Source organism: Sorex fumeus, unplaced genomic scaffold, assembly GCF_029834395.1.
Source record: "Sorex fumeus unplaced genomic scaffold, SorFum_2.1 ptg000047l, whole genome shotgun sequence".
Classification (NCBI taxonomy): Eukaryota; Metazoa; Chordata; class Mammalia; order Eulipotyphla; family Soricidae; genus Sorex; species Sorex fumeus.
This window is the reverse complement of record NW_026606104.1, coordinates 20452028-20475949: the sequence shown is the minus strand read 5'-3', so window position 1 is coordinate 20475949 and position 23922 is coordinate 20452028. Positions and strand designations below refer to the sequence as shown.

Sequence of the window (23922 nt, the reverse complement as noted above, 5' to 3'; positions counted from 1 at the left end):
TCAATAAATATTTGTTGAATAAATTAAACATTGTATCTTTAATCTCTGTCTCATATTCTTTAGATTCTCACTGCCTTTTCTTGTTTCTAATATGTGAGAATTGTGATATATGAAGTAGACAGTTTTGCTTTTAAGAAGCCATTCTACATAAAGGACAGGTAAAAAAAGCTTTTGGAAGATAATTGAAAATGTAAAGACTTAAAAACAAATTGAAAAATTATAGATTAGAATGAACATTGGCTTCAATAGACCAGCTAACAGGAGCAACGAACCATCAGACAATAGTGTAATTGGTGAGGAATTTATTGACTTCTGACAAAGCTATTAAAGACCACTTCGGTTTAGTCATTCTCACTTTCATTTCTGTTATTTTTACTTTGAGATCAAGCATTTTGTTTGAAACCCACACTGTAATGTGGCTATATTTATGACTTAAAAGAATGTGTATTACACTGTTCATTCACTTATTTATGCAAGTCTGTATCAGGTGTTTATAATGTGCCTGATAAGTGCCTTTGAGAAAATGCTGCAGATTTTCTCAAGATAAAATGCAAAACAAAATGTGGAAACTGTTTGTCACTCAGAGGTTGATGGAAAACATAGAAAAGAAAATAGGCAGGGTGAAAATGAACAAGGTACCAGTTCATATCCAACTCAATGAATAGAACATTAAACATGTGCTTTGAGCTTTAGTATTGGGTTCCCCAAACAATTTACTATGTTGTTCAGCTGCTCTTAATTTTCAAAACAATAGAATAATAAGTAATATTTATAGAATATGCTTTGTAACTGTTTCAGAAATTGCTAATTATTAAGTGCTTTAAAGAAAAAGTGGTTCAAGCCAAATTTTATTTTTTTTATTATAAAATGCTGAGTTCAAAATATCTAAATGCATGGTGAGAGAGATAGCATAGAGATTAAGGCATTTATTTTATATGCCACCGACTCCTGGCTCTGTGCTCAGAGCTCACTCCTGGGAGAACTCATGGGAACATATGAGGTGCCAGGGATCAAAACTGTGCCAGCCATGTATAAAACAAGGGCCTTAGCCCCTGTACCTTTCTCTGGCTCTGTATTTATACGTAATCAAACTGGGGCTGGTTGGGTGCAGGACAAGTACCCTATCTATTGTACTACATCTCCAGAACCCTAATTTTATTTTTAAGAAATACTTATCCATGGGCTGGAGCAATAGCACAGCGGGTAGGGCATTTGCCTTGTATGCGGCCAACCCGGATTCGATTCCTCTGCTACTCTCAGAGAGCCCAGCAAGCTACTGAGAGTATCTCGCACACACGGCATAGCCTGACAAGTTACCCGTGACGTATTCAATATGACAAAAACAGTTACAACAAGTCTCACAATTTGTTGTGAGATGTTACTGGTGCCCGCTCAAGCAAATCAATGTACTACAGTGCTACTTATCCATGGTCCCATTGGAGCAGAGGCATCTGTGGTGGCAGACTGCAGAAGAAAACAAAGGATGCAGAAACTAAACCACCTGGTGATAGCACTCAACTGTGCTTCCAACTTAAGCACCCTTCTTGTTTTTCCCTTCTTCCACCCCCTCTCACTTTTTACTACAGAATTATTTTTCTGTATCACTTGGTTTCTTTATCTCCTCTCTCTATCCATCCACCTTCTCCCTGCTCATCAGTCTTGTACTTGTCTAGGTCCACATAAATCTAATTTAACACTACTTATAGCTAGTGACAATATTCCACAGTATTTTATGATTCATGTATGGGAATGAAATAGTGAATTAGCCAACTCATTTAGAGCCATAATGGAGAGGATATAGAAGCTATCTATATGGGCACAAACTGACGTTTGATTAGTCAGTCTTCTTCCTACTCAGAGCTATTGGTACTGATATAATTTTGGAAGATAAGCCCACATCAGTTTAGAATAAATAAGATTTCACCATATTAGAGCATGCATATGGGAGAGGAATTTTTATTTGAGGGATAAGATTTGACATCTAAAATATTTGTCTACTAATCAGGCATCTTATATCTCAGTTTCTCATTTTATAAAATGTCCCTTGCAATACTTATTTTTAACAAAAAGTACTGTTTGGAGAAGAACATAGCCGTAAAGGAACTGAAACAGCAATGGTTTTTGAATTGTTAAAATCTCTAATTGAATTGGTAAAAATAGGAGACAAAGAAAGTTAACACAGATGATAATTATTCCTGGGTAGTCTGGCTTCATAATTGCAAGTGTTAGATAATGCTGTAAACAATCTTTAATTTAGATTACTTTAAAAAGCAATATGGTAAGTTATTACAAAGTATAGATCAAAAGGATACCTACAGCATGGATTTTTAAAAAGTTAGAAGCACCTTTAAAGGAAGCCTTTGGGAATCCCTACAGGCTTAAGCAGGAAAACGTCTAACAAGCAGTGTTAGGAGGGGGATATGGAAATGGAAATGGTTTAAACTGAAAAAGGGAAAGAAAATCAGAGATTGGTGACTGACCAAAGGAAGCACCTGCTTTCCGGAAATTAAAATCATGTATTAGGCAGCTCTGATTTAATTGCCAAATGGGGTGAAGCCCAGTCTGCAATGTAAAAGGGTCCCAAATTATAATTGGGCATCATGGATTAAAATTCAATACCTGAAAATTTCCTCAGAAATGAATAGGCTACTGGGACAGACTGCCGAGCCCAGTACAATATGCTTCCCGCAGCTGACACTGGCAGGTCACTTTATTTGGCACCAAATAAAGTTCCCAAGTGGTCTTTAAGGGCATTCAGCTGCTGAGTGCTTATTTCATTCATCCCTTATTGTGCTGCCAGTAGCAGATCCAAAGAAGTAGCATGAATCAGCTCTCCAGATGAAATTTTCTCAGGCTGAGTGATGGAGATGCAACCGGACTCACTCCACTGTTTTCGTGAGACCTCTGTTCTCAATGATACCCTGAATAGTAATGGCATTCACATTGTGTCATCCAACAGGAAATTAGGGGTGGGAGGAGGCAGGATAAAAATGAACATCAGGAGACTTCCAAAACAGATCCTGCTTAGTGAGAAAAAATATTTGATGAGAAATATGACTCATTTGTCTTTTCCAGATAACTTAGAAATTCACAATCAAAGGCTTCTTTCTGAGTATACCCTTAAACATAAAGTCAAGATTGGCCCTTAAATGTCCTACAGAAAATCTAAGACACTACAGTGATATATTTAGAACTTTTTAGTTGCTTTGTAATAATGCCTTGAGGAATAGAAGCCATTCCATTCAATGTCTTCAGTTTAATATGTGCTCATTTCAGAGCATACACTCAATACCGTGAGTATTTCCTTCTTTCTGTCAATCCTAGTAACATTTTCTAATCAGAAAATACTATTTCACGTCTTCCCCATGCCGCTTTAAGAACTGCAGGAGCTAGAGCAATTCTACAAAGGTCATGAACTTGTCTGATGAACTACAGACGAATGTAAAATATTCTTCCAAGCTTAACAGGCCTTATTAATGTGCAGTTCCAGTATCCATTTTTTATTTAAATTCATGGAAAGGTTAAAAGGCAGTAGTTTTTATTATTGTTTTGCCTTTGGTTTAGGACAAATTCTGCATGTATCTACAACAGAAACAGTCTGCTAATTACTTCTTATAAATCACTTTTAGCAGCAGTGTCTAATAGTGCTACTATCACTGAATAGTTAAGTCTTACATTTCCATTAAAATTAGGAGCAAGGGCTAATTATTTTAGTTAAAGCTAAATTTGATCTAAACGGGAAGTGTTTTTGGCATTCAGTCCAGAAAACTAAGGCTTTTATAAAAAGACTGCTTGGGAATGCACAGTTTAGAAAATAAATACAGATTTCCCCCCAGTTTTTGAGAGAACTTGGTACAATTTCAATGAGATCATTAACATATATATAGTAATATAATCAATATAAGATGTTCTGTCTCCTATTTATGACCAAATATTGCAGTGTAAAATGAGATAATTTGCCCAAATAAATTTAAACAAGTATCTACTTTTTTCAATTATATTTCTTTTAACTTTTATTATGGAAAATTCCAAATTTATACTTACCTAAAAAAAAGGTTTAATGAGCCCCCAAGTGCATACTTTTAAACTCAGTGATTATCAACATATAATCAGTTCTTTTTCATCTACAGCCTAACCCTCCTATCATCATTTTTCCTCTTGAACAAACTAGATTTTTTTTTAATTGGCAGAACTTATTTTGTAGGAACTGTTACATTCTCAGGAGCAAGCATTTTACTTAGAATCTAATTATTCCTAGTTTTTCCAGGAAAAAATAGTGTGTTATACCCACAACATGAAATGATAGATGAGAAGGATATTCAGTAAAACCATGACTCAAACACCAGAGTTTCAAAAATCTGAGTTTTTATTTTCTAATACATTTTCAAGGTGATTATATACAATGCTCTTATTTAACAGTGAAATATCTAGTCTTTCAATCTTACAATTCTTCTCAATCTCTTAGCCTTTCTTTCTCTCTCCTTATTTATTTTTCCTCTCTATAAATCATAGATAATAATAGTTCCCACATCATAGCTTGTTAGATTTTAATGACAACCTCCAAGGACAGGTGTCAGTTAAATGAAACATATAATTAAAATTGTGCTATTCTAAAATTGGGTTACTTGGCAATTCTCCAACCAGAGACTACCCTATTCAGATGACAGGCATGTAGTACTTGCAGGTTAGAGTGTGAGGCAGATAATCGAGGCCAGTCTTTGCCAGGTGCCAAAAATATGTTGGTATGCTCAGTTTGACACACCCACATTTCAGGTGTTTCTATTTGGCAACTAAATAGTATTTTGTGCTTGGGATTTTGTCAGTGTCTTACTCATGATTAGCTCAGCAATTTGGATAACTTGTGTGTGTTTTACAAAGAAACCAATTTAGGTAAATACAGTTTCACCTCTAGTACTTCCTAAATGAGAGCTAGGATGACTAATCACACTCTCTGTCTTGGGCATATATAATATCTGTCTTGGCAGATTCAATGCTTGCTCCTTCAGTAATGGTTATTATTCTCCTTCAAGAATAAATATTTCTCTTGAACATCTTACCTTGCAAAAGCTTGTGAAACTTTACGTTTATGAAGAGCAAACTCTCTGAGTTTTTCGTTCTCTCTCTCTCTCTCTCTCTCTCTCTCTCTCTCTCTCTCTCTCTCTCTATTCTGCTCTAGTAAATTTTCGACCTTACTTTGATTTCTGTCTCTTGGATTTCCCATGTGTGCCCTGAAATGCCCTGCTAGGGGAGAAACACATAATTTTTATTGCATCGAAAGGCATGATCTTTCCTTCAACAGCATTCAACAATTGACACCCTTCATGATTTGTGCTAAACTGTAGTTCTCTGGGCCTCACTATCCAATTAGGTGCATTTTCTTCTACTCTTAAATTTCTAGGTCTTCAATCTGCATACTACATGTGTTGCTCCAACTAGAATCTCTACACCTAGACTACCTCACAAAAATAAGAAGACAGAACGTCTTCTTAAATGCTCTTCAGTCTCCTTGTTGATATACTTGCTGGCAATCATACCAACTGACTGCTTTCTTTCACAGGTGAGTCTTGAATCTCATTGATGCTACTGACGTTTCTTAACTCTTTCCTGGACCTAAGAAAATCAGTTGTTAAGCTAGAGTAACTTCTTTCCCCAAACAGATGCATTGCAAGATTATCTTGTTAGGAAACTAGCTCTTTTCTATCTGCTCATTTATTCCACTTTCTGTTTCGAATCTTTACATATTTTCCTATAGCTTTAAGACACAGCAACAGAAGTTTCAAATTGCTATTATTCTACCAGAAACAACTTTACTTTCAAATTATTTAAATGTCATTTCCCCCCTGCCTCACTGTGTGTGGGTTTCATTCTAATAAACGTGTGACAGAAAGACTTGAATATATGCTTTATTTTATTTTCTTTTGACTAAATCTAGATTTTTTAATCAGTAAGAAAAGGTGTAAACCATTAGTAAATCATTCAGGGTAGATTAATTGCTTATCACCTTTTTTAATTCTCTGTTCAAATTATATTGAACCACTTGTTTTACATGAATTCCAAAGACTGGCACTAGCTTTCACTTCAAGAAATAAATGACTCCGGGTATTATATTTTAAGGACCATTAAAACCTCAAAATTGCACAGTAACTTTAAAAAAATGTTATTTAGCCTGAATAGCTTTGTAATGGTTATACAATAGGGAAATACATTGTTAAATGACCCTCCCACTCTAACTTTACATGCTTGGCAGGAAGAAACGGAGAAATGAGCCCACCATCCTGTACACAGGTTGTCATGTGAATAGTCTACAAACATTACAGGTCTCATACCAAGTAGTTCAGAGAGTGAAGTACATTAAATATTCCTTGGAATCTGTGCTCACTGTGTTCATCAGCCTTTCATCCATGGCTGATAATTATATAGCATTTTTTTTCTGGCCTAACAAGACTAGTTCATGGATGTTGTCAAAATTCTAAAGTTCTATATTCTGAGAGCAAATTTCTCTTACTGATATTTTAATGTTGGAAATAAACAACAGAAGAAGATTAATATAATTAATAAAATTAATCGAATGATTTCAGAATTAAATTTAGTGGCATTTGAATCTGATGCTCTGTTGTCTAATTTATCTACCTTTATAACCTCTTTCTTTTGTACCTTCATTAGAATATATATCAAGGTAATAAAGCCTAGCTACCAAACTAAAAGCAGAAAGTAAAAGTCCTGAAGAAACAAGAATTATAACCTAAAGAATTATTTTGATCAAATTTATGAACCAACAATAAACAAACCCCACCTGCTTTATGATGAAAACCAAACAGAATTTAGTCTACATAAAAGCAATAATAATTATATAACTAATCAAAGTAATACAGTTCATTATTTTTCTATTGCACATTTATATAGTTTTCCCCTTTGAAGCACATGAATAATTTGTTTTAAATATTATTTACATACGGCACTTGAGAGATGTTCTAAAAAATCATAAAGTATTCTTCTTGTAAAAGTAACATTCTTCCCTGTTAATGCGAAAACTGCTTCTCTCTCACCACTCACTCCCTGCTCAAGACAGCATAACCACTAATAAGGAAACCACCCCAAACACCTCAGTTGAATGTTTTCTATTGCCTATCTACAGGGTGTTCAGCAATGGGACGAATCCCTGAGTATCAATGAGTCTGAAAGTACTTAAATTCTGCCAAAAGGAAAGTGATAAAGTCTTGTGTATCCACAGTTTAAATTAATCTAAAGCAGTACCAAAAGAAATCTATCATCTACAAGATCAACCACACTGCTTCCATTGTCTCCATTTATAAAACACATTCCATACTATTTACATGGCTCTTGTTTCCAGTTTCAGAGTCACTGTGGCAAAACTGGAAGATGTGTATCTAAAATGACAAACTCTGATACTGGCAATTGCCAGTTATTAAATGTATATGTTTTTCAGCCTATTTGGGGTTTTCAGAGTAGTTCCAGTTACTGGCAATCAGACCTTGAAAATTATTCTATGCCCAGTAATAATGCGCACCATTCAGATGGATTTTTTAAAAGCAGCATTAATTCTGAATATAAATTAAGAGAATATGTTTGATGGTAGAAAAAGGACAAACCTACCCACACATTTTGGTTTCATGTATAAAATATAAACAGCATATGAACTCTCCCTTGTGTCCTCAGAGAGAGATGCAGCTTTTTTTCCTTCTGAAGGGTGTTCAAAAATGCTATTTTAAACATAATAATCCATAAATAAAATTCAGTGCTTGCCAAAATTATTTTTTCACTGTACATAGGGCCTTTAGACACTGTTCTGAACTCTAGTTTTCTCTTGAGGTATAATTTAAGCTTTAAAAAGATCTTTAAAAGACTTCCTATGAAATATGCAAGGTTTTTAAAAAGAATTTTATTTCTATATGGTCAAATTGCTCTGTTGTTATAAATACTGTATATAAAATTACCAGATTGCCTGCCATTCCATTTTTACAGGGGACAGTGCATCATTAAGCATTGAAAGAATATAATATAACTATTCAAACTGCTTAAAATATTTTGTAACCATAAATTATTATCCAAAAATATTTTTCAAGTAGATAAAAAGAGTTGTCAATTCTGCATAGTGAATGCCTCATAAGGGGCTCGTTTGTGGTTGAAAACTGAATAAAAGCAGTAAATTAAGACCAGACTTAACCATAGAGAAGCTGTAATCCACTGCAGATTTCCTTGGTGAATGAAGTATTGTTGTGTGGATTTATCCTCCTTGCTTGTACAGTTAACCAGTCACATCTGTGGCCAAAGTGCTGTCTGTGCTCACAGACAACGTGGGTTCACTAACCCCAAGGAGGTAAGCCCATGCTGGTTTACATTGTACTGGTAAGTGCAAAATAAACTTCACAACTGCTTCATGGGGACTGCCTGGGAAAGGGCAGATAGAAGATTTAAATGGAATTACTGTGTTATAAAGGACAGGGAGAAGTATCACGAAATGAGCAGGCGCCTGAGGAGCTGCCTATGAAACTGGGTGTTCAGTCTGAATAGAAAGGATGTTAGCAGAGAGGACCTCGATGAAGCCAAAGAAAGGTGGGTGTGAACAAAGGGCTAGAAGCATCTGGGGTTTCTGGATGCAGGCAGAGCTGAGAAGTGACGGAAATACGGTACCCATTAAAGGAGCATCACTCATCATAAATATTCCATTTCAAGAATTTAAATGGTTTACAGACATAGAAGTCCTTGATGATTATTTTATCCAGCACTGCTGATTGTCCTGTTTTTTTTGTCAGCAACCACCATAATTAATGAATAAGACCCTAAAAATTGCCAGTGAGTCCACTTAGTCTTAAGTTTGTACATTTTACTTTGTGATTATGTGCTAATAAAATAACTGATTTGCCTTTTGCAAATGAGTCTAAAGGGAGTCAAGAACATCATATCTTGGCTTTTTTTTTTAACTTAGAGCCCCATGTTTCCAAAGAACATTAATTTTTATTTCTGCCATGAATGCTTATGCCTACTCCTCATGGTTTATAAATTGTTACTAAGTCAGGAGCAAAAATAAAATTGTGGTTTTTTATTTCAAAATAGCTATTTTTCATTATTTAGAAAAAACGCTCAGGTTTCTTTGAAATTCATTGCTATGTGTTCACTTTATTAAACAGGTGTACTAAGAGCAGAGAGGGGGGAAAAAAGCACACAGTGAAAGTGACTTCTTATTCTGTGGAGGTTTTATATTTAATAAAACAGATTTAATAAAATATAAACAATATGTAATATATATTTAATTAAATATAAAAATTATAAGAACACCATTTAAAACTGTGTTTTCTAAATAAGGGTTTTATGACAGAATGTTTATTCTTGACCATGAGCAGATTCTTGAACTTTAATAAACATGCACAGCTCAGCATTAATACTTGTTGCAGAATTTGAATCCTTCTTGATCAAAAGTTTGCTCAAGAAGCTTTTTGATCAAGCAACTTCTTAATCAAAAGTTTGATCAAGGGGCTTTTAAGGATAGTGGTTTGGACCACACCGAGTAATGCTTAGAGCTTACTCTTGGTTCAATGGTCAGGGATCATTCCTGGCAGAGCATAAATGGTGTTGGGTATCAAATTCAATCAGCCATATGCAAGGCAAATGCCTTATCCACTGTACTCTATCTCAAGTCCCAGACCAAGAAATGTTTTATTTTTTTCTTTTGAATGTTAACGCATTCCAAAATGTACTATTGCTTTGTTTAAAGAGAGGGAAATATTTGGGCTAATGAAACCTTTATCATATTTAGCACCTGAATTAAGTTGTAAACAGGCTATCTGCTCAAAGAAAAGTCATTTGTACTTGAAGTAATGTTCATGTCTTTACATTTAGAGTCCAGAAAACATTAGCTCTTTTAAATGTTGTTAGAGTCCACCTGCTTCCTGAATACAGTTTGTAATCATCATTTCCAGTTAATTAAGAAAAGCGATGGCTTTATTATATCTAGTACCTCTTTACAAAGGTAAATATTTTTGAAGAAAGCAATTCATAGTATCTCTAACATTACAGGATATATAGTCCATCAATACATCTGCAGTTTTTAAAGCTTTTTCTTCTATTTAATGGAAAAGGGTACTGTGCCAGTTGTGTGTAGATTTAAGCTCAAATTGCTGGCAAATATTGTTTAAGCACATGAACCTACAGGCAGTGTTTTTATAATCTACTACAAATACTTAAATCACCTACGTATACAAAATGCACAATCCTTGGAAGTTGAGGGAAGAAAACTTGAGTAGAAACTGTCATAAATTTTGTCAGAAAATTACTCTTAGGTACTTGGAGTTATGTTTTCTAAAATGGTTTCCCACTGATCAAAATAACAACTGATACAGCTATACTTTTGCATGGCTTTGTGTACAGCAACAATTTAATAAAGTAATAAGACTTCCACTTAAACGAAAAAGTGCTCATTAGCGTTTGTAATTCCATGTTGTGCAGCACGTTAAGTGTTGTGAAAAGGTTATGGATCTACTCACTGTAGCATCAAAAGTGTAAAGGTGATAGGTGAGATTCTCTTTGTTGCAAGTGCTGAGAAATAATCATTTAAAGGTCAGTTGCTCTCAAAAAAAAAAGAACATTTGTTTAATAAGTAACTCATTTTGGGATATGCTGCACTTTTAAAGGTTACAGAGTAGACCAATTTGCCAGTGATGTCAGCAAGAAGTAGTATAAAAGGCATTCGTCCTGTTAAAATAATCCTTCCTAAAATTAAGATTGCATGCCTTCTTACATATCCGTGTACACATCAGAACAGTCACTGAACTATTTATTGTGTGACTTCAAGGAGACATCACTGTGTGCATTTTACTTATTTAATGCTCTTCTTTTGGAAACAGCAATGTTGTCTTAGATGGAAAAAAGTTAGTACACACACTGACAAACCTCCCATTCCATATCTGATTCCTTCTATTTTGTTTCAACCTCTCAGCTTCATAAACTTATAAGAATAGGCTATGTGTTATGGGTTATAAAATTTCTTTCTGGATCAAATACCAATAATTATCTTGGTAGAAATTCTTAAATAAATAAATAACCATTGATTCACCTGTACCAATGAAAAACTATTTATTTCTTGACTTTCCTATTCAAAAACCAACTTTTCTCCCCTCAAAAACCAAATAAAATTTGATTTGGCATTAAAACAAAATATTAATGAGAGACAAAAATAAAAATAATTTTAATATGGACTTTTTTATTTTAGAAGAGTTCCATCAATCTGAATAAAGATGCTGGTTTATTTAATATCACTTTTGTACTATTAAAAAGTCTGCCTTTTGTCAATGGAAGCATAAGAAACAAAAATTGTTTTTAATATTATTTTTGAAGCAGCGTTTTAAAATGTCAATTTTCTCCTAGAAGATTAGTTCTTGGTTTAGAAGAACATACAAGTAAAATAACTTTAGGAAAAACCTCTGCAGAAAACAATCCCTCTGAACTTGATTGTTTAAAATTTTCTTTTTTTTTTAAACTTTTTACATAGGTTGCAAATCTTTCCAGTCAGAATATTTTGTTGGTAATAAACAGTGGTGAAGTTTAGATTTTTAAAAGAGTTGATTTTTAATATGTGCTGAATAAGAAACCTAACTACAGTTTACCACTCTACTGTTTTCATGCAAACTCTACAATTATTTAGATTAAAGGAATTAGAAAACTTACAACTCTTACCCTATTGTAAAGTGAGAACTATCTTTATGTACACAGACATTCTCAATTAGAAGAAAATACGACACTTATTTCATGCAACTTAGCTAAGAATCAAGTTATTCTCTTAATTTGCCTTGCTTTTCACTTGAAAGAGGGCAAAATCTATTTCCTGGGCAATTTTGCAGAGCAAAGATATTAATACTTTGGGGTTTAATTGTATCCTGTGTTTAAATACACTGTGGGTGAAACCCCAGACCTCTGCTTAATTGCTGTGAGAAAATAGCCTGATTTCTCTGAGATTAGGCACACGCTTATGTATACTTTGACCCAAGAGTGCCTCCTTCAGAATTAATCTTCTAAGGTAGAGGGATTTGCTTTTATATGTGCAGCAGGGCCATTCATGACAAACGGGGCCTAATAAACTAACTTCACCCTCCAGACCTTGCTTTTGCTGTCAACGTTTTTCTTCATCTATTCATTTCACACATCTCTTGTCCAGTGCTTATTAGCAAAGCCCTAAACTGGGCAGGAGGAATACTTTAGTGGTATTTTTTAATTAGAGGACTTTGATATTTAAATAAAATACTTCAGAAATAAAACTGTAAAAACAGCTTTCATTTTTACTAATGAAAAAAAGTGTGCTAAAATAACTCCATTTAAGTAAATAGCATAGCCCTGTGAAAAGACAAACAATTCATATTTACTTAAAATTTTGTTCTGCAGCTGTATTTTGTTGGATTTGTCTAATGTATGAAAGCACTTTTTCTTTCCCATCAGCTACGTCAGAATTGTTTTTGTAAAATGTAACAGAATGTTCTGGTTTTTAAATATTTATATTAATCAAAGTTAGGGGTGTTTATATTTTTTGGCAATAGGGCTTTTCTTTAAAAGTGATGTACTTCCATTTAACTAAACAAAAGTGTTGAAATGGCCTGTCATATAAACTTCAACATAGTACAGTTGGTAATAGAATTTTGGAAGACAGGAAGAAAGGGCAGCTAGTTTCAAAGCTTCAGGTTAAACATGGATTAATAAAATGTGCAACATTAGTAATTTCTAAGATTTTTCCTGAGGAAATGTCATTCATTGCCACTTATAAAATATAAAGTTACCTGGTTGAAAGGTTTGTGTTCAAGTTTCTTGCTCTATGTTTTGGGGGCATTGGTAAGCCCAACCTAAAAGCTATCTGAAAAATGACAAAATTTATTGAATCATTAATTCTTTAAAATTTTCCTTTATATTTTTTGTATCTAAACTATCTTAGTAATGAAAAAAAACTTTTATTTGACTGCAACCTTCTTCTTACTGACAAAACATCTTAAAATATTTTAAACTGAAGCCAATGGAAATTATTTTTGCTATCATATTTGGTTGCCAAGAATGGTTCAATCTAGACCTTCTTGAGGGAAATGAAGTCATTATTTAACCAGTCAGCCAACTCTGGTAAAATTTATTCAAAGATGTATGTTATTGATTCTTTTGTGTTCTGGATATTAAAGAGTATTCTGGAAGCCAATAAGATTCAGCTTTAAGTAGTGTAGTCATTTGAAGATTTTGTTGTTTTCATTTTGTAGTTCAAACTGTATTGATTTATTCTATGGAAAAAATACTACACAGAAAAAGTGGGACTGAAAAAGTGGGACCAAGACTTAGTCTCTCACATAAATATTATAAATGCTTCTGCTTTCAGAGATTGGCAAATTCCTGTTTTACTAACAGAAGTAGAGTGTGTTGCAGGCAGAAGACTAAAGGTCTCTTGTTCGAACTTTTGGCCTTTCCAGAATCCCTGATACTTCATTATTTTGGTTAATTTGATAAAGGTCTTGACCAATAGATGACTCTGAGAAAACATTTCCTGAAATCATTTTCAGGGGTGATATAAGATTACTCTGCTTGTCTTTTAAATCTTGGAGTGAGAATGGAAATTAAAAAAAACAATGGTTCTTGGTTAATACTTCATATGTGGTCTTTTAATTATCAGCTCAGTCTAATTTATTTCTTTGGCCTTTAGCACTACAACTTTATTTTTGAATAGTGGTCAAAGTAATCTATCTACATGCTCATTCACAAACACACACATCAAGGGGGCAAAAATGTGCTGTAAGAAACAGGAAAGAAGTGAATTCTTTTTAATTATCTCATTCATAGTATAAATCAGGGAGGGTAGAGCAAAAAAGGTCAGGGTATAATAAATATAAAATTTAAATCTCTAAATTGATTTACTTTTTTATTGCACCAACTAAAGCCAATGAAAATAAGCATGTATTTCATGCTTATTTTATTATACCATCATGGATTATTATTAATATCTTGTTTCCAATTTTATGCCATTTTGATGTAATTCAAACCTAAGTATTAATCTGGGTAGGGGGCTTTGCTTGCAGTAATTGACATTCTATAATCCAAAGCACAGAAAGAAAAAAAAACATATCTATAATCTTTACTCATTTCCAAGCAGAGGGGGATAAACAGACCAATTCTTCTATTGTGTGCCTTCTCTCTTCATGCAGGGTTTTCTTTGAAGTTACAGGGATCTGGAGTTGCTGAGGCTGAGAATGTGGCTGGAGGAAAAGAATGAATATTATCAGGTCAGATTCTCATAACCAGGTTTTATGCCACATTAACCATTGAGTTTCCTATAATACGGAGCCTTTTATTATCACTTTTACCTCTGGTTTATTCCAGGATCACTACACAATTTCTAATAATGTCCTGAGGATTTTTATTAAGTATGTTTACTTGAACTTCCTAAGGCTAATTCCACAACACAACCTCTCAAAAATATAAAATAATAATAATAATGTCTTAGATAAATTCGGGCAGCGCGATAGCATAGCGGGTAGGATGTTTGCCTTGCACACAGCCAACCTGGGTTCAATTCCTCCGCCCCTATCAGAGAGTCCGGCAAGCTACCGAGAGTATTCCACCCACGCAGCAAAGCCTTCATTACTCGATATGCCAGAAACAGTAACCACAAGTCTCACAATGGAGACATTACTGGTGCCTACTTGAGCAAATCAATGAGCAAGGGGAGGACAGTACTACAATGCTAGATAAATTTGAAAACATAGGAAACAATACTTTATGCTTATGGGAAAAATCGGAAACATTGGTCAATTAAATTAACATCTAGAGTGTCCGTAGCACAGGGAAATATGTTAGGGTTTATACATTTGTCAGGCAATTTCCTTCTTTTCTTCCTTGCCTACTAGCACCTGCAAAAAGAAACAAACCATATACTTTCTTTTATGTTACCTAGTTAAACTTCAGGCTTTTTACAACCAGTTGGTAGTTTATTTCTTAGATTGTTTGCTACAAATTATAAGGAGCATAAATGTATATGAATAGTTAAGGGCATTAGAGTTATGTAAACTCATGCTGTATTGCAGGCAAAGAAACAGAACAGCCAGTTGTCCTAACACTGTCTTCCATTTCCAAATTTTCGTAACAAGTGAAAATGATTAAAGACAGATACTAGAATCAAAACTGCTTATTTGTTGGGCTGTAAAGTTCTAAGAACAAGTCCAGTTTACATACACACACACCTCTTTTGAAAAAAATATAGTCATAAGAAAGGACATATAATTAATGAAGCATATATCGAAAATCATGCAAACAACATAAAACAGTTGTATACTTAGCACTATGAAAGAATAGAGAAGGGATTTACTACTTCTTCCTATAATTGGAAAGAAGTGCTGGGTTGGCCAATAAAAGATTCACAGGAAAGTTAGTAGTTGTGCCTTAAGGTTGTTCAAATTGTATAAGCAGAACTGGAAGAAATGCCTGCTGAGCCAGAGAGTTAAGAATGGTTTCAAACCATAGCTTGTCTTCTTGAACAAGTTGTAGAACTGTAGTATATGATGCAATGGTTGTAAACAGGAAATGGGTCTACCATAATGCTACTTTAAATTACAGCCCAGGAAACAAAAATGTGTATGTTATGCCTTAGAGTTGAAGCTTGATCTAGGAAAACATAAAAAGTCACCAAAACATTAAAACAGGGAAGTAATGGGATCAGAACTATGTTTTAATGACAGTCATCATCAGCATAAAGGAGAGCTTGGAGAATAACAAAAATAGAATAATGATCATTACCTAAAACAAAACTGAGAATTGAAAATAACTGAGCAGCTTTGATATGATAAAAAAAAAATACATTGAGAGTTTTCTAGGTGGTACCTCTCATTCTTTGGAAACTTCCTTTTATACATACATATTATCATGTTAGGCCAGAGTAATATTAGTGGCTAAGTATTTTTCCATTATTATTCTTAGTAGAATATTCTGTCTTTTTTCTTGTCTCTGTGCTCAGGGATCACTCCTGAAAGAACTTGGGGGTTCATATGGGGTGCTGAGGACTGAACCCAGGTAAGCTGCATACAAGGCAAGCTCCCTACCCACTCTACTATCTCTCCAGCTTCTAAAGATGTGTCTTAAGTCAAAATTCCCAGAAGTTGGATTTGAGATTAAAATTCTTCTGCAAGTGATGTATTCAGACATACTCTCATGAGACAGGAATAAGAGAAACAGAGTGGGTTAAAGAAGGAACCCTAGAGGGCTGTGTGCCTGGCTACAGTACTGGCTTAGCTTGGTCCCTTGGAGAACTCTGAAGCACAAATTATACCACAGAGGTAACCCATATGATCTCTGGGGATAGTAATTGTCAGGTAATATTGTTTGGCCGAGAGCAAATTTTGGTAAGGTCATACATCCATTGGTAGCCCAACACTCCCAACAGCTGAGACACAGCAACAGCTGTTGCAGTCCATCCTTTATACTGACACAGTTCAGACTAACTTGCTTTGTATACCAGTTTACTCCTTCTAGACATACCTACTGCAAAATGAGAGTTAATCACATTTTCTCGAGTAATGTATAAGAGAAGAAAAATGACAGCATTCCTGTTTCAGTATGTCCCAAGGCAATAGCATTGTCATCCTCTCCATCCTTCTTTGCCCTTCTAGATGGTTCCTTATGAGCTAGTACTTTCGTGGACTCCTCTGAAAGAAAATACGGGCAGAGGTTACTTGATCTTAAAAAAAAAATACACTGCTACAGAATGCCAGGGATTAACAATACCAAACCTACTCTAGCAAAAGGACCTCATAGCCAGCATTTCCAGACTGTTTTATAAAATTTTGCCTTCAAGGACCACTTTCAATATTTTAGTGTGTGTTCTCTGAAAGAATTGAATGAAAAGATTTGGTGCTGGAGAGATAGCACGGCGGGTAGGGTGTTTGCCTTGCATGGAGCCAATCCGGGTTCAATTCCCAGCATCCCATATGGTCCCCTGAGCACCGCCAGGAGTAACTCCTGAGTGCAGAGCCAGGAGTAACCCCTGTGCATCACCGGGTGTGACCCAAAAAGCAAGGAAAAAAAAATTCTAATAAGAATATTTTACTGAGAAAGTACAAAATGAAAGGGAGGATGTAAACTGTGGCAGGGAAGAAGCCAAATAAGCCTGTGTGTTTAAATCTAAAATTCAAGTCTCACAGAAGCTCTGGAGTGACCAACTATTTATGCTCCTATCAATTAATCACTGGCTGTCTCGCTAACCCAGGTAAGGGAATATTTTGTGCACGGCATCACCCCTTCTTAACAGAAGAAGCAGTCATAAACTGTTAGTAACCCAGTTCACCTGAAGCAATTTTTTACCACAGTTAAACTTTGTTAGTAGCCTGAGAGCATTTTCATTAATTTCTCAAGGACAAATAAATATAAGGTGGTTAAAACACAAAGGACATTAACAGTACCCAAAATGATGAAAAATAATTTCTGTTAAACACTTTCAAAGTGTTGAATGAGGGTAATTTTCCTTAGACCATTTGTTGTAACTAAAATCTACACACTCAAAGTGGCTAGAATTACTGAGAGTTTAGGTAGTCATGAAGGAAACATGGGCAGTCCCAAGGTGCAAAGTTCTCATGTCATACAGTGCTCAGATCACACAGTACACGGTGCAAAAACAGTCAACAGGAGCCCAATTGCTTCCATTTCTCTCTTTGCCCTGTCATGTACTATCTATATAAACTTGAAAAAATTACTCACATTTTTGTGCCACAGTTTCCTATCGCTATGGTGGAACTAACATCTTCATGAAGACATTAGTTATTTGATATTACTCTTATTATTAGATATTACTCTTCTGGGGAATATATTTATATAGCAGTGTTAACAGTAGTATCTTGTACCCAGTACACAATCAGCAAATGCTAACTTTAGTAAGTTGGTGCTACTTTTCTTGTGATCTAACATCTACATTTCATATCTAAAGGCAACTTTTCAGTGTACTCTTCAGTTGTGCTATGTGCCCTCATTGCTCTTGGTCCTATACTTAAAAATATGAATAGATATAATAAGATTAGTCTGCTATGAAGGAAACATCTAAATTTTCTTCCTAGACCCAAGAGGAACTCTGCATAATTTTCAAAACACTACAGAAAAATAAGTGAATCTCTGCTTTTATTTATTTTATTTTATTTTATTTTTGCTTTTTTGGTCACACCCAGCAATACACAGGGGTTATTTCTGGTTCATGTACTCAGGAATTACTCCTGGCCATGCTTGGGGGACCATATGGGATGCTGGGAATTGAACCCTGGTCAGGCCGCATGCAAGGCAAACGCCCTACCAGCTGTGCTATCACTCCAGCCCCCTATGCTTTTATTTTTAAGAAAATTCATAGAAACAGTCCTTCAATATCGGCATCTGAGATGGTTGTCCTTTAGCAATAAAAGTTAAAGAGTCTCCAATTTTTAATAAGACAAAATTATATATTTAATTATAAGTTTTGTTGTCCTGACAGTATAAATAAGAACCTTCAAAGCATTCTTCACATTGCCACACCTAGATTTACAACTACATAGACAAAATAACACTGTTTATTTTATATTTATATAAATATAGTGCTTCAGAAAATCATGTTTCTACTTTCAGATTATTTAAATAGTTTTGAATTTATGATAACTCTCATAGTACTTGATTTTGTACATAGGACCCAAGTGAAATATATCTGATCTTTTTCATCTCTCTCATATTTCTTATTTTCTTTGTCTTTGTAATTCACTGCTCAATAAACAAGGAAATAAGAGTCAAGTAACCAGGGACATTTCGAAGAAAGATCAAAATTCTCTGGTGAGTAAAATATCTGAAAAGAGATCATGGCCTCATTACCTTTCAAAATAGTTAATGAAACTCTTCTTTTAGTTCACTCAAGAATTGTAAGCGGAAGTGCTTCATCAAACATTAACCAAAAAATGTATGCCATTGCTTTGGAGAAGTCAGGTTGTCATTCTGCTCCATAAATATTTACTCTGCAGATGGTTTTCAAACCTCCAGTTTTCTTTTTATAAGGGAAAGTTAAGGTGGTATATTTATTTTAGAGTATATTACAGAACTTTCAACAGTTGGATTTTTTAAAACATTTATTCAGGTTTTTTTCCTATTTAAAACCAATGTTTTGAATCAAATAAATCATAAAATAGTAGAAATACACTTATCAGAAGAAAGCTTGGTATTGCCTATTATGTCTTTAACTTGACAACAAAAAATATCTGTCTTAGAAACTTAGAATCTTTTGAAATTCTTCTCTTCAGAAAGAAAATATTTAAAATCAATAAGACATTAGCGAGTAAATAGCTTCTGAAAGATAATTAAACTAGAGAACTAAATTATTTCCAACCCAAATGTGATTAGATTCTTGTGCTTAAAAACCCATTCTTTAAATAAAGAGTTAAGTATTAAATAATCAGGAATAACTTGTGTCATGTGAACCAGTAAACACATAAAGTGCCAGCACACTGCATTGTGTCTCTGATTTAATTGTCAAATCATTATTGAGCACCAAATGAATGCCTGGGGCTGATGGGTGATACGAATGCAAACGTGAAACAGTTACTTTCTTCAGGGAACTCATAGTTGAATGCAAGCAACAGCCATTTTGATAATTATCTATAATCCAGTAAGACAAGTGTTATATGAGTATCATCATATTGTGGGAACAGGTAGAAAAGAAAAGAAAAAGACAAAGGGAATGCCTAAACCTAGTTTCAAATATTTTAAGTCTAAGAAGCAGAAGGGAAGCCATTCGTAGATGGTCCCCCAATCAGCATCAGGAATGAACACCACACACCAAGATTAGATGTAGTGTCTGAGAACCATAAGCATAGTCTAAAAACCTAAAAGAAACACACACACACACACACACACACACACACACACACACACACAAAGACAGAGAAAGAAATTAACAAAATCTTTTGGGGCTGGAGTGATAGCACAGCGGGTAGGGCGTTTGCCTTGCACATGGCCGACCCAGGTTTGATTCCCAGCATCCCGTACGGTCCCCTGAGTACCACCAGGGATAATTCCTGAGTGCAGAGCCAGGAGTGACCCCTGTGTATCACCGGGTGTGACCCAAAAAAAAATTAACAAAATCTTTTATGAATACAAGTAGGAAAATTCTTGACTGTAACCTCCCAGGAAAAACAGGAGCAAACTTTTAAGAAAGCCAGAAATTGTGAGTAGTATGTCTATTATTTTTATTTTGTCGGTTTGGGGTCCACATATGGCAATGCTCAGGGGTTACTCCTGGCTCTGTGCTCATGGATCACTGCTGGTTGGACTGAGGAACCATATTGAGGTTTCCAGGAATTGAACCCTGGTTGACCACATGCAAGGCAACCCTGTACTATCTCTTCGACACCGCAATAATGCCTATTTTAGCAGCTCAGAAATTTTTTGACAGAACTCAAATTTCTCTAATGAGCTCATTCTGTGCAAGAGTATCCTTATAACTGCAATGAATGTGCTGGATTTCAGTAAAATCATTAACAATTACAACAATCATCATTTCAACATGGCATAAGCTAAAACTAAATTTGCACTGTGTTATATTCAGTTCAGAGGTAAATGTGGTCACAATTGATTAATATTTAAGAAAATTATCATGTGACAAAAACTGAAGTGAAATGCTTAGCTCTTCAGTTAATAAAGCTCATTTTGTTGCCAAGATATAATTTCATGAAACTGAAATATGAGAATATTCCTTTAGCATCTGTTTTCTTATCTGTTTAGGCTGTTAAATATATTACTGAGCCCAGTTCCTTATCTGACTAATCCTCTTCCCCTCATTCTACTTCCAGAATGTGTAGACATTTTGTTGTTGATTTTCCAAGATAGCTTTCTGAATAAGGTGTGTGAAGTGTATCAAGCAATAAAATCCTCTGGCTTGACATTTTTTTTTCCAAAAAATTTCACTACACATTTCCTTTGATTTTGAATATGATACACAGAAATAAGGTAGGCTTTGGATTTTGAATAGAATATACAGAATTATATACTCTTCAATTCTCTGCATCAATATTCAACTTGTATTTTGGGTTGTGAGCTTACATTCACAATATATGCATTATATACAACTTCTGGGTTTTGTGTTTTGTTATTATTATTATTATTATTATTTTGTTTTCTGGGGTCATACCAGCAGTGCTCAGGAATTACTTCCCATGGGGAGCTTGCTAGGCCCTTCTCTGTAGGCGGGATTCTCTCAGTAGCTTGCCAGGCTCTCTGAGATGGGCGGAGGAATTGAACCCGGGTCAGCGGCATGCAAGACAAATGCCCTACCCACTGTGCTAAGGTTCCACAATACAGTTAAATAAATAACATTTCTTGTTTCCAATGTATAGGTTAGATGAAAGCTGGAAAGCTACTGCGGTGGGTATAGTGCTTGCCTTGCATGCAGGCAACCTGGGTTCAATTCTCAGCATCCACTATAGTCCCCTTAGCTCCACAGAAACAGGAAAAGACCCTAAGCAGAGCTGGGCATAGCTCCAAAACCAAAAAAATATATAGGAGAGAGTAGAGAAGAGAGGATATACAAAAATATGAAAATTAAAATTTATAAAGATCTTACCAAAATGAGAGATATTTTTCACTCTGAATATATAAGATGTTATTTTAAAAAGTGTAGCTTTTATAATATGCACAGACATATCAATCAATAGCAAACACACAAACACCTGCCAAAACAACTTATCAAGGTTTTTGATGCTATAGGAGACATTTTGCCAGGGACACTGGAACTAATATTAATAGTTACAATTGTCACGATGCATTTATTTAGAGGATATGTGTAGTGCAAAGAGTTACAACATACAAGTAGTTAGGCAAACATATGTGGAAAAGTCAAGCCAAGGTCCATGTGTCACCACTTGACAGCCTCTTCACATCAGTTTGCTCACTCATCAGTGGTAGTGGGTTTTCACAGTTATAAAATATTTGCATGCAGATGCAAAGGTATTCTATGGCTTACTCAATAAACCAGAATGGGGCTTTATGCACCCCTGAGTTTTCAATTAATGTTGTTGACAGAATGAATGGCTATTTATGCCAATCAGCCTTTCATGTTCATTCATGGTACACAATAACTAAGTCTTGAAGATCTCATCTAAATGCCTTCCTTCCTAGGAGGCTGCTTATGTATTCCATTGTATATATAGGGTAGCATAAGGTTCAATGATTCAAGCTAATCAGCACAGTGGACCTTCCATTTTATCAAAGTTCATTGAAGTCTTTGTAATGCAATGGGGTATTATCTTCCAATTTCTGAAATAAGCCGAATGTCTTAGGCAATCCTAGTCCAAACTTAATTTTCCAAAATATACCCAATCTTCAGATGATGTCCAATAACTGTGAAGGGAGATGATGTATTTGTGTGCTGTAAATACTTAGTGCATTTATCTCAAAGGACCGTGTGACCAGGGGCAAGTATGTGCACATACTTGAAGCTAAGGAGGTGCTTGCTGAGTTTAATCAATAAACATGTTGCAAACCTATCAGCCTTGGCCGTGGTGTCTTCTAAGAGCTCTGTAACGTGGTTCAATTTTCTGGGATGTGTAAGATTTAAGTCAGTGCTTTCTAGCCATCCCATCCATCCCATAATACCTCCTAATAGGGAAAGTAATATATAAATGTTATGTGAGAAAGGCACTTTGGTAGATGAGTGGAATTCTACCTTTCAATTTAGATTAGGAATGGAGAATTCCATTTGAGTTTATTCATTATTTATCAGAATTAAAATCAAAATCCTAATTTCCCTTTATATACAATTTTAGTATTTGGCAACATTGAAAAACTTTGACAAGTACATGATCATTTTTAGCCACACATCAGCCCTATGATATTATTAAGGATCACTGTCTCCAGTTTTCAGATGAAAAAGAAAATTAATTAAGTTATGTCCCCATAGTGATTTATGTTAGTGAAAGAAAAACCAGAATTCCTTTGGGATGACTGTGGATACTGATTCAGATTTATCAAACAGCATATAATGTAGTGCACTCCAAAAGTTCAGAGAGTTGTGTCAGAAGCCTGTACAGTGGTTAAAGTTCTTGCCTTGCACATTGTTAACCAGGTTCTATTCCTGCTTGCTAAGTACTGGCAGGAGTGGTTCTTGAGCACAGAGACGAGCAAACTCTGAGCACCACTGAGTATAGCCCCAACCCCTCAACCAAAAGAGTTGAGACTATTTTCCAAGTTTTGAGACTCCAAGTAAAAAATGCAGGCCTGTTTATTTACTTCTACAAAGCAAATTAAATGTGTAGTCCATGCATTATTAATGTCTATTATTTTAATTCCTAAGAAGCATGTGTATCAAATTGACTTTACAAGAGAAACTATTAAAAATAACTTGTATTTACATGGCTTTCTTGTTTACATTTGAATGTTTATTTTACTGCTAACTTTAGGACAGTGATTCAACGTGACACTATTTTCAAAATCTGACATACTAGTGATTTGTTCTGAAGCACTGATTATTGTTTGTATACCAGGAACTCCAGCCCAGGATGGGAATGTACTAACACTGAGTCTCCTCATTAGGAGTTTATGTGCAAACAAGCAAAGATGTCAGCCCAAATGGTCTCCAAGAGTCTTGAATCTAAACTAAACCCAGAAAATAGTTTTAGACTTATTACCACATTTTGCTCAACATTTCTAGAACAATCTCAGTGGCTCTAACCCATCTTACATTTTTTTTAAATGTAGTTCATTTCCTCAGAAAACCTTTTTCTTGCACTCTAGTCAGACAAGACAAGGAGGGCAGACAGGCACAACATCACCCAAGGTCTTTTGAAGCTAAGCTGTTTCAGGACAATAGTAGAGAGAAACAAGTCGAATACTCACAGGGCCCTAGGGATCACCACCAGCAAGGGAGTTACTATCTGACCTATCCTCAGATTTTAGACCTGG

At 35.0% G+C, this 23922-nt stretch overlaps 1 protein-coding gene across 1 annotated transcript in view; it reads left to right on the top strand.

Annotated features, from left to right (window-relative positions):
• ADGRL2 (adhesion G protein-coupled receptor L2) overlaps positions 1 to 23922 on the top strand; it is a 584864-nt gene that overhangs the window by 157558 nt on the left and 403384 nt on the right. The window lies entirely within an intron of this gene.